Source organism: Pygocentrus nattereri, chromosome 2 (assembly GCF_015220715.1).
Source record: "Pygocentrus nattereri isolate fPygNat1 chromosome 2, fPygNat1.pri, whole genome shotgun sequence".
Lineage (NCBI taxonomy): Eukaryota > Metazoa > Chordata > Actinopteri > Characiformes > Serrasalmidae > Pygocentrus > Pygocentrus nattereri.
The window spans coordinates 44212156-44224380 of NC_051212.1; positions in this window are offsets into that span (position 1 = coordinate 44212156).

Consider the following 12225-nt stretch of genomic DNA (forward strand, 5'->3'; position numbering starts at 1 on the left):
GGTTTGGAACACGAAAATAATATCCCAGCGGAAATGTCAGCCGTTTAGAGTTCAGCTATCGTTTGTCATCAGTACAAACACAAACCGAAAGAAATCAAGTCAGTAGACTCAAATACACTGATTAATGTGCTTTACACATTTAAAAAGTGCTTCAAAAATGTTTTTCTGTCTTTGCTGGATCGGTTTTGGCTTTATTATGTCATTATAAACCGCCACAGCACCGCTGAGTGAACTTGAAGTTGACAATCAGATTGGTGGTAGCGCGACTGTGACGTCATCGGAATACTATCTGTATGAAACTGCAGGCATTAGAATGTTGGGGTTTGCTGCAGAATGATTGGATAATACAAATAGTTATAGTGAATGGCGTCAGAATGGCCGTTTGTGACATCATTCGGAAAAACCTATATATTCGCCAGTAGAACATCAATTCTTGAGTACCTAACAAACTATCACAAGATAAAGAAATTAGGCATGACAGCAGCATATTGTAAATGAATGCATCAAGGAATTTAAAGAGCATAAAAAAGGCTGCTTCTACATCATATACCTGTATATGCATCACACTGATTATAACGATCACTCAGTTTGAAGTAAAGAAAAGAGTAAAATCAAAATGAAAATACACACATCATACCACTATATGCAGTTTATGCAAAGTGTAAACCAAACACATCAGTCTCTGCACCACAGTTGAGGCAACCCATGAAATGAGAGAAAAAGCAGGTTAACTTCTTTTTAGCCTTAAAAAAAAAAGAAAAGAAAAATACAATCTTAAAAATTAAGCTGCCAAAAAGGAGTTTTATATATTAAGGATACCCACGGTGGAATGAATAAAGATCACGAAAAGAATGAGCCACCTGCCCTGGCCGATCAAGAATAATGAGTAACTGAGTCCAGACTTGACCGAAGAGGGTGCTCATCATAGGATAGAGTCTCACACGGACATGATGTTGGATGATTACTGGAACTTAAAGTGTGCACTGCCTCCAGTTCTGCATGAGAACACATTGTCCATCAGGAGTTCACTAGGGACTTGCATGACCCTCTCTGTAGCCAGAAAACAAAAACAAAGTAAAAGTTAGATGCTTTGCTTGAGCATGATGCCCACACAAAGATAAACACAAGGCCTTCTGCTGTTAAACTGAGCAGTGTAGTAAATATATGAGAAATCAGCATTCAGCAACACAGTTCTGCAGGTCACTTTTTGGGAGTGAAACGTAAACAAGCACACATTTCAACACGACATCATCAGCAATTGTTCCACCTCTGTCGACTAGTAGACTAAATCCGCAGATGCCTCCAGTCAGTCACCTAAGCAACAACTTAGAATCATCCCAGCTGCCAATTGGTAAATCCTAGTATACACCCTAGCAACTGCCAACAAACACAGTAGTTCACCTTAACAGGCATAACAACCTGGCAGCCACCTTGTGCACCTAAACTGTAAAAAAAAAAAAAACCCTAATATCAATTAAACCCCTGGCTTTATCTTGTTCAGTCAACTTCCATAAATGACTGGCTTTACTGTCTGATATGTCAGCACTAAAATATTTATTTGAGCTAACATAAGAATATTTACTAGTTTATTTAGTACAACTAGTCTCAAGCAAAGAGGAGAAGAAGAAGTACAACACAGGTGAACACAGTTAATTCATATCAAAATCCAAATACAAAATAGAAAACATGAGTAAAGTGTCTTAAAAATCACAAATACATAATCAAGCTTCAAAATAGAAATGTAATGTCAAATATGAAGCAATTTATTTTATGTTTTAATTCGTCTTCCAAGTGAGACAAAGGTGCATGACACACTGGACATGTTAAGGTGGTACAAGTAGCAGCTAATGAATGCATGATTTACTCTCAGCTGTGTTGAACTGTTCAGGGCAAATTATGCTGTTTCACTATATCATTCAATAATTTAAATATACAATAATCATGAATTTATAAGACATCAAAACCTTTTGACAATCCAGAAACTGTATGTGTGTGTATGTGTCTGAGAGAGGGGGACTCTTTGTATTGCTGTGTCCAGCAAGCCACCGTGGCATCATCACATTCAACCGTCATACACAAACCTGCAGTTCTGAACAATAAACCTAAAAATGCACACATTTAGTATTAAGTCCTGCACACAAAGAGCTGACAAAAGCAGCAAATATATTCATGTCTTAATTTCATCTTTTATAGGAGTAAAAGTCGTATGCCATTTAATCAAAATATTGAACAGTTTGTTCTGTCATAGAAAATGTCCTGATTGAAAACCTGCAGTGCTGAATTAGTACTAAATTCCAACTGAAGACAACTTACAGAGCTCTGCAAGAGTTATTAAAAGCTGGTGATTCTGCTATGTGGTTACACCTGTTGGGGAATTCTGCAATTGTTAAAATTTGATTTTCTGCTTAGGTTCATTTACCTAATGTTTTGCTTCTGTTTTTATTTATATTTTAATTTTCCACAAAGACAGAAAGCTCAGTGAAGCAGTTTCCCAGAGCAGGAGTTTCCTGTTGTAGTTTCTCATAACTGCGCTCACTTCAGAGAGATTCACACTAACACTCAGATCAGCATTAGAGCACTGAGAGCTTAAACACACTACTGACTCCATCTGATCACATTCACAATGAAGAGAAACCTCCTCATCATCCTTATCATCACATCAGGTACTCACTGTGAAGATGTGCTCAAAACTTTAGCATAATGACATTTTATTTAAATCTATTTGTTAATTCTATTCCACTTTTAGGTGTGTTTGGTGCTGATGAAATTTGACCATCAGAAGATCAGAAGACTGATGTTTTTAGAAAAGAAGGAGAACCTGTTGCACTGAAATGCTCTTATAAAACAAGTAGACAGTATGTCTATCTCTACTGGTACAGACAGTATCCTAACAGAGCTCTACAGTATTTACTGTACAGAGGTGCTCGATCAGGCACTTGTGCTGGCAACACTGCAGACCATGGATTTGAGTCTACTGCAGAGGTGGACGAAGTACACAAATCATGTACTTGAGTTAGAGATACCAAGGTAAAATATTACTCCAGTAAAAGTAGAAGTCCTTACTCTAGACGTCAACTTGAGTAAAAGTACAAAAGTATTCAATGTACCTTCAAATGTACTTAATTATCGAAAGTAAAAGTACTAAAAGATTAATTATGGCTCTAATGTCCTGTTATCATTTTTATAACAAGACTCGCTTCATGAACTCATTTTAGGTGAAAATCCTCCAGTGTCTCTCTTGTTAAACCAGTCTTTTAATAGAATGTCATTAATTAGTGACGTTGACATCTATTAAAATGATCATAAGCACAAAACACTGAAGGCAAACAGTTTCCATCAGGGAGAACTGAGTGGCTCTGAAATCACTTCATACAAACAAGCAAAGTTTCAGTTTAAGATTACTTTGTAAATTAGTTACAAGCTGAATAAAACTGTCTTTAAACTCTTTTACGTTTACTGTATTGATGTATAGGTCTCTGTCTCTGAAAACAAAATGCCAGTCACAACTGCATATGTGTACATATTTCTATATTGTGCTCTATTTACACAAAGTTAGGTTAGGTCCATCATTTAGGTCGACGTATGTGCTCCCACATTTTTACGTTGCTGAACTGACATTGAACCGTGTGCTTGCACTTGAGAAAGTGACCACTGTGCCCTGATTAGTGTTCACTTTTTAATTTTGACATGTTACGTTTTTATACACACAAAAACCAAAAGGAACGACAGATTTCTCAAAATGTAGTGGAGTAAAACGTCAGATATTTGACTTTGAAATGTAATGGAGTGAAAGTAAAAAGTCACCCAAAATGGAAATACTTAAGTAAAGTACAGATACACAAAAAAACTACTTAAGTACAGTAACTAATTACATTTACTTAGTTACTGTCAACCAAGTTGAGGAATGCTCAAAAAACACCTGTTTGGAACATTCCACAGGTGAGTGTCATGACTGGGTACACAGGGAGCATCCCTGAAAAGCTCAGTCATTCACAAGCAAGGATGGGGTGAGGTTCACTACTTTGTGAAGAACTTTGTGAGCAAATAGTCCAACAGTTTAAGAACAACGTTTCTCGACGTGCACAACGATATTACCACATGGGCTCAGGAACACTTCAGAAAATCATTGTCTGTGAACACAGTTCGTCGCTCCATCTACAAGTGCAAGTTAAAACTGTGCCATGCAAAGGGAAAGCCATATATCAACAACACCCAGAAACACCGCCGGCTTCTCTGGGCCCAAGCTCATCTGAGATGGACTGACGCAAAGTGAAAGAGTGTCCTGTGGTCTAACGAGTCCACATTTCAAATGTTTTTTGGAAATCACGGACGTCATGTCCTCTGGGCCAAAGAAGAAAAGACTGTCCAGTGTGTGATGTAACACAGTGGTAAACATGCTCCTGTCTCAACTTCTTTGGAACGTGTTGCAGTCATCAAATTCAAAATGAGTGAAATTTTTACAAAAAACTACGAAGTTTATCCGTTTGAACATTAAATATCTTGTCTGTGTAGTGTGTTCAATTGAATATAGATTGAAAAGGATTTGTAAATCATCGTATTCTGTTTTTATTTCTGTTTTACACAACGTCCCAACTTCATTGGAATTGGGGTTGTAACTGTCCTGCATTTTGATCTTCCACAAAGACAGAAAGCTCAGTGGAGCAGCTTCACAGAGCAGGAGTTTCCTGTTGTAGTTTCTCTATAACTGCACTCACTTCAGAGAGACTCACACTAACACACAGATCAGCATTAGAGCACTGAGAGCTTAAACACACTACTGACTCCATCTGATCACATTCACAATGAAGAGGAACCTCCTCATCATCCTCATCATCACATCAGGTACTCACTGTGAAGATGTGCTTAGAAATATTTAAACAATGACATTTTATTATAATTTCAAGTAATCGTTCTACAATGTTCTACTTTTCTTTCAGGTGTGTTTGGTGCTGATCAAATTGAACTATCAAAAGATCAAAAGACTGATGTTTTTAAAAAAGAGGGAGAATCAGTTACACTGAAATGTTCTTATGACTCAAGTAGTGATTATGTCTCTCTCTACTGGTACAGACAGTATCCTAACAGAGCTCTACAGTATTTACTGTATAGAGGGGCTCGATCAAGGAGTAGTAGTAACACTGCAGACAGAAGATTTGAGTCTACTGCAACCAGAATATCCACTGAACTCAGAACAACAGAACTAAGACTGTCAGATACAGCTCTCTACTACTGTGCTCTTAGAGTTGGAGCCCAGTGATACAAAGTCTCAGAGACGCTTTACAAAAACTCACACACCATCTGTTTGCTTTGAACACAAGTAGATCAAAGTAACATTCAAACCACAATGTATTATCTGTTATTACACTCTCTCTGAAATGGCTGTGGTAAGAAAAACAAAAAAAATTAGCTGCTTTTTTGGTGGGACAAGGTTTCCCATTGTCAGCAGCTAAAAGAACAATACATATCTTGGCCGTGGAGTTCACAGACCTTTACAAGGCCAGGGGCTGTGTTGTTTGAAAAGAATAATAATAATATTCTAACAACAACAACAACAATAATAATAATTAGTATTATTATTATTAGTAGTAGTAGTAGTAGTATTTTCTGTAACAGGGAGCGAGGAGGCAGATGCATGTGCTGAGATAAGCAAGATTTTTTAAGAGTAAATCCAAAATCAGGGTCGAGACAGTCCAGGGTCATAGAGCCAACATGGATAGATCGGGGGGCAGACATGACATAAACCAGAATACAACAGAGCAAACAGAACATCCAACACAGCATATAACAACTAACAAAGACCAACACAAAGACCAGCGAAAACAAAGGGCAAACACAGGGCTTAAATATGACACCGGGAAGACGAGGGACAGGTGAAAACAATCAGGGGCGGGGTTACAAAACAAGGGGCAGGACTACGGATACCAAAACAATGAAGCACGTGGACTATACCAAAACACAAACACGTACAGGACTGGGAGGGGCCAATCATGACATTTTCAGTATTTGAAAATTAGAATATATTAAAATTATACTCAAAGTTACTCTGTTCTTCTAAGCAGATCTGTTATTCTGTAAGCAGATCAAATTCTAAATTGAATGTGAATGTTCGAGTAATTTTTCTTTTTGCAGGAATCAAGAAAAGACCTAATCCTAAAAATACCCTTTTAAATAAACAGTTAAAATGTAATATTAAAATTCCCAGGCTAATTACACACTAAGGCTTATTAATCAGCCTTCAACTACAACTACAGGGACTCCAATGCAAACTTGAAATATTTGTAAGGGGGAGCGAGGAGGCGGACGCACACGCTGAGATAAGCGAGATTTATTAGGGGCAAATCCAGGGTCGTGGTCAAAACAGTCCAGGGTCAATGAGCCGACACGTACAGATTTAGGGTATGACATGACACGGACCAGAACCAACACAAACAAAGACCAGGTACACAGATACAAAGACTGGCAAACGCAAGGGGCCAACACAGGGCTTAAATTACATGGAACAACGAGGGACAGGTGAAAACAATCAGGGGCGGAGTTACACAACCAAAACAGAGCACATGGACAGGACTGGGAGGGGCCAACCGTGACAATATTCTTATGTTATAAAAGTTTGTAATAAAACTGGCCTTTAAAGGGGTCAATTAGATTATAGCTTGCTTGTCATTCAACTATTATTATTAGAAAGTGATAAACACTGCCTTCATCTTTTCCGACTAGTTTTTGCAACCGTTTTGGAAATGGTACTGGAAAAAAAGGCAGTAAATATCAAAACTTTCTTGATACACCTATAGACTTGATAGTCATTATCCAAAGTCGAATCAAAGGTATGTGTTAAAGCTATAAAACTTATCTTTAAAAAACACAACACATGCACACACACATGCACACACCCTAGCAAACCCCTAGCAGTCTCTAGATACAACCTAGCAATGGTGTAGAAACATTTTAGCAATTACTTGCGTGACATGACTCTGTGTTGTACATGAAGTGAGAGGTTGTACAGGTTGAAATTTTATTTCCACTTTAAAAATGACTTACAGTAGGTCAGCATTAGACCAATATTGTGTCTCACTTAAATTTAGAAACAAGTCCTTAAACAGACTGTCTGAGTTATTTAGTTCTCCCCTTAGAGAACTGTGTTATATAACCTAAAGAGAATCATAAGCATTAGAGCCTGTTTAGTTCAGTGAGATTTGCCCAGTAATCATTGTACACCTGGAACAACGTGTCCCCTTAAATAACATATTGAAGTCATCAATTTTGAATATCACCCTGTGTTTCTAATATAGTCAGTCATAAGAAATGTATCACCCATATCACTGAGCCTAATTTCAAAGTCTGATTTGTGGACAAATGAGATGCCTGTTTATTAGCCAAATTACCTTGCGTGCTCATGTGTCTGAACAGCGTTTAAGTTTATAGATAAGTCTAAGACCTGAATATCACAGTTTAATAAATGTTCGCTAACGACACAAATACCAAACTCTACTAACAACCCACAGAAGACTCACACGTTATCAGTTGTATTTCAGAACCCACCACCCCATCATGTAGAGTGACAGATGGTCATCGTACCCACCCAGAGAGAGAGAGGCCAGTTGTGATCTCTTTCACTCCTGGTCACAGACAGCTGTAGTAATGCTACTTCTTTCAGTTTTAATAAAACAAGCTTTAATAATGCAAACTCTAACATCACTAGAGTGACATACAATGAAAGCTTTATTTAAACACAAGAATACGAACGTATCTGGATATTGATGCTACATTTGAAAAGGGTTAGTGTAAACCTGCCATATCTGCACTAAATCATGATCCAATATCCACAATAAGTAGCTGCATGCTGTATTTACACCATTACATTTACTTAGGTAACTCTCTGAATGAACTGTACTTAGACAAGTCATTTTAGATGATAATTTATATTCTTCAGTTTATGGCAGTTTCCTATTTGGGTTACTCTACTAAGTTGTATGTGTCATATTAAAGCTATATGGGTTTTTGCTTGTACGACTTCTGGATGTTATTGTAAAAAGCGAATCTGAAAATTTGAATCAATACAAAAACAACACTTTTTAGAAATTGAATTTTGAGAGACTGTAGATCATCATCTGTAAATTCTAGTTAGAGATTTAATATTACTTTATTGCAAACCCTAATTCAGTTTCAGTTCAGAATTCAGATTTTTTATTTCAAATTCAAATTTCTAATGAAATGAGTCTCAACTCCATCTCATTAGCTGTGGAAAATACCCAGCACTGAATCATATGCTGTTTTGATGTGAACGTTCTTTTCATTCACAGAGGCATAATTACAGGAATCTTCCAGCAGAGGGCAGATTTCTTTTAGAAATTCTTTAAGAACTGACAGATGTTGTCATGTGTTCCTGTTTTAGGGGAAACTGAAGTAACATGAAGCACACACAGCAAAACTGATCTATAATCAACTGCTGTTCAGTCATGGCATGCCTTGGTGGATGGTGGCTTCTTTTTCTCATGTTAGGTAAGATACATACAACTAATGCAGCACTTTTTATGCAAAAAAGTTACATCTCCAAACATACAGTGGAAAAAGGGTTTAATTTTCTAAATGAATCCTTAAACCTAATTTTTAAAAATCTTATTGATGATAGATGATTTATCTCTTCAGCAGGCAACACGTCTGGTGAGGGAATAAAACCAAGTTCTTCCACTGTTAATGTCCTAGAGGGAGATTCTATAACTTTGTCCTGCAAATACAATGGATCTACTGCAACTGATGAACTGCTGTGGTATCGTCAGTATTCCAGATCCAGACCTGAGTTCCTGATCTGGGTCAATGAAGCTAACTTTACACAAAAAGCTGTTCCTCCAGTTGCAGGAGTGTCTGCGAAAGTAAATGAACAGAAAAACCGTGTGGATCTGTTGATCTCCTCTGCTGCAGTATCAGATTCTGCACTCTACTACTGTGCTCTGAGGCCCACCATGACAGGAAACCATGAAACACTGTACAAAAACTCTTTGGCACTCAGAACTCAGAAGCATTTAAGAAGGTTTCTGTCTTGTTTAATCCCATGCCACATGTGTGCTCAATCCTGGTCCTGAAGATCTACCACCCTCACTCAAGCTTGCATGTACCATGTCACGTCCCACCTCAGTACACTATGGATCATATACAGCTCATCTTTAACCAAAATGTAGTGTAACTGACGTGTGACGTCTGGTGTCAAATTTAGCTCTTCAGATCAGATTTTCTTTATCTCTCAATGTAGTGTCATGTTTATGTTTTCTTTTTTAACACACAATGTGATTTTGGACAGTGTCATTTTGGTTAGTTATTTAGAAAGTAAGCCAACTTGCTTAATTTAGTAAACAATTAAGCTGCTCAGGGACTGAAATAGCCAGATCTTATTAAGTTCAGTCATTTGATCTGACTCACTGAGAAGAACTACAACAACCACATAGTCAGTATTTCCAGAATTTCCACTGATTTTCATAAACTCATAATTACACTCATAATGACGCGCATGCGTGGAGCAGCGTTTAGAGTAACCGTTACCATGACAGCGAACATCCCGTGAGGTCCAGTTGTGTTGAAGGGAATAAACCTTTCGCTATGACACGACGCGCATGCGCAGAACGTACTCACACATTCCGTTTGGAGTGTAATCGGATTCAGGCGTTTACATGACTAATATTCTTCTATTTAACGGGTTATTTTGAGGTTTACCCACCTCATTCAATCAGACAGAAATTGTATTCCGAATGGCCTCAATCGGACTAGACCATTCCGATTAAGGTGTTTACATGGACGTATTCTATTCCGATTGAGCTATTATTCGGATTATTAACGCATTATTAGGCTGCATGTAAACGTGGCTAATGAGTAGCCACGATTATATGCTGTTTACAATGCTTTAGCACTGTGGTATGACACTACATGTTTTTAATGAAGTCCAACTTTGTGTAATTTTTTTTGTTTGCGCAGGACTGTGAAGTCCTATAGGCTGTGACTGAATACAACTTCAGCACAATTGAAGTTTTATGTAGTTTTTATTTTCCTTTGTTACACATATCTGAGCTGAGACACAGTAGTATGTGACTACATGTCTTATATGTGAGACTACAGCTCCACAATCTATTACAAATCCAATTTTGTGTTTTGTAGGTTCAGTATTACTGCCTAGTATGTGAGTGAATAAAACTCCCTTACAGTTTTCTCTTGTCCCAGCAGTTTTTAATGTAAGTACATTTAGCATAAAATGAGTTCACCATTTCAATTGTAACATTTCACTTAAAAATCCTTATTTTCTACAACATTTACACAGATTTAAAAAAAAAAAAGTGAGATTAATCAAATTAAAATTTTTAATCATTTGACAGCCCTAATATATATATATATATATATATATATATATATATATACACGGAAAGAAACTTGAGAATATGGAATGAAATCTGACATCATCAAGGCACTTGCTGCACCGTCTTGTGTTTTCGATGTGTGAGATTCTTTACGGATGCAGCCAGAAAGTTGCTTTGAGTGAGTCAGCAGGAAATCTAGTAGCAGCAATCCTAAATAGTGAGGAGTTAATACCCTGGTGAATGCATGCGCAAGCCAAAATAGTACTGGTAACCATATTTAATACTGTTCAACTGATTAAGTTCAGTCACTGTTTTACTGTGAAAGGCTGAATGCAGTGAACTTTACAGGCCAGACAGTTAACATTAATCAGGCAAATGTTAACGCAGACAGAAAAAGCAAACATTCTTCATTTTTAAGGCGGGTTAATGTAAAGAGATTTTGAGATCATGAAATTTTCACACACTGTTCACCATGAAAAAGTATTCGCACCTGATTTCCTTTATTTTTGCTGGTTTGTCACATCAGATAAAGACAACATGATTAAACACAAGAAGCAGCTTTTAAATGATTAATCTATTCATTGAAGATAAAGATTTCAAAACCTGTATCACCCATATGAAAAAGTAACGATTGTGGCACCATTGTCGCACACACACACACACACACACACACACACACACACACACACACACACACACACACACACACATTTTCTAAGCCGCTTCTCCATCAGGGTTGCAGGGGGGTGCTGGAACCTATCCCAGCGGTCATCAAGCGGAAGGCAGGATAGACCCTGGACAGGTGCACTGAAGACATTGTACCAAAAATCAATGTCAGATCATTTCCCAACCAGAAACCCTGGATCAATGCTGAGGTTCAAGGCAAACTAAGAGCTCGGGCTGCCACCTACAACTCTGGTGATCCGGCTAGCTACAAGAATGCCAGATATGACCTTCGAAGAACCATCAAGCTGGCCAAAAGGAGCTACAGGGACAGAGTGTAATCCAGCTATCTTGGCTCTGATCTCAGACGTATGTGGAGTGGCCTGTGCACCATCGCTGACTACAAAGAAGGTGTGATCTGTGATAGGGGCTCTTCCTCCTCACTTGCAGATGAACTCAATGCTCATTATGCTCATTTTGAGGCAACTAACACCTCACCTGCTGAAGAACTCCCAGTAGATGAGGAGAGCTGTGCTCTAGCCATTCCCCTGTCTGTGGTGGTAAGATCCTTCAGGGCAGTTAACCCATGCAAGGCACCCGGTCCTGACGGCATCCACAGCCGGGTGCTTAAAGCATGTGCCAACCAGCTGGCTGAGGTTTTCACTGACATCTTTAACCTCTCCTTAGGACTGTCAGTGATTCCCAAGTGCTTTAAGGAAACCACAACTGTTCCAGTCCCCAAGAAATCATCTGTCCCCTGCCTGAATTACTGCCGCCCTGTTGCACTGACATCTACAGTTATGAAATGCTTTGAGCGTCTGGTCAAAGCTCACATCTGCTCAACGCCCTCCTGTACTCCCTGTATACACATGACTGTGTAGCCAAACACACTTCTAACATCATCTTCAAATTTGCTGATGACACCACCATCCTAGGCCTCATCACTGATGGAGATGAAACAGCCTACAGAGACAAGGTCAGCGCTCTGTCAGAGTGGTGCCATGACAACAATCTCTGTCTCAACATCAGCAAAACAAAGGAGATGAACGTGGACTACAGGAAGCTGCAGAGGGGTGGTCACTCTCCCCTGTCCATCAATGGATAGAGTCCAAGTGGAGAGAGTCAGCAGTGTGAAGTTTCTCGGCATACAACTCACTGATGACCTCACTTGGACCCACCACACAAACACTATTGTGATCTGCCCATCAGCGTCTCTTCTTCC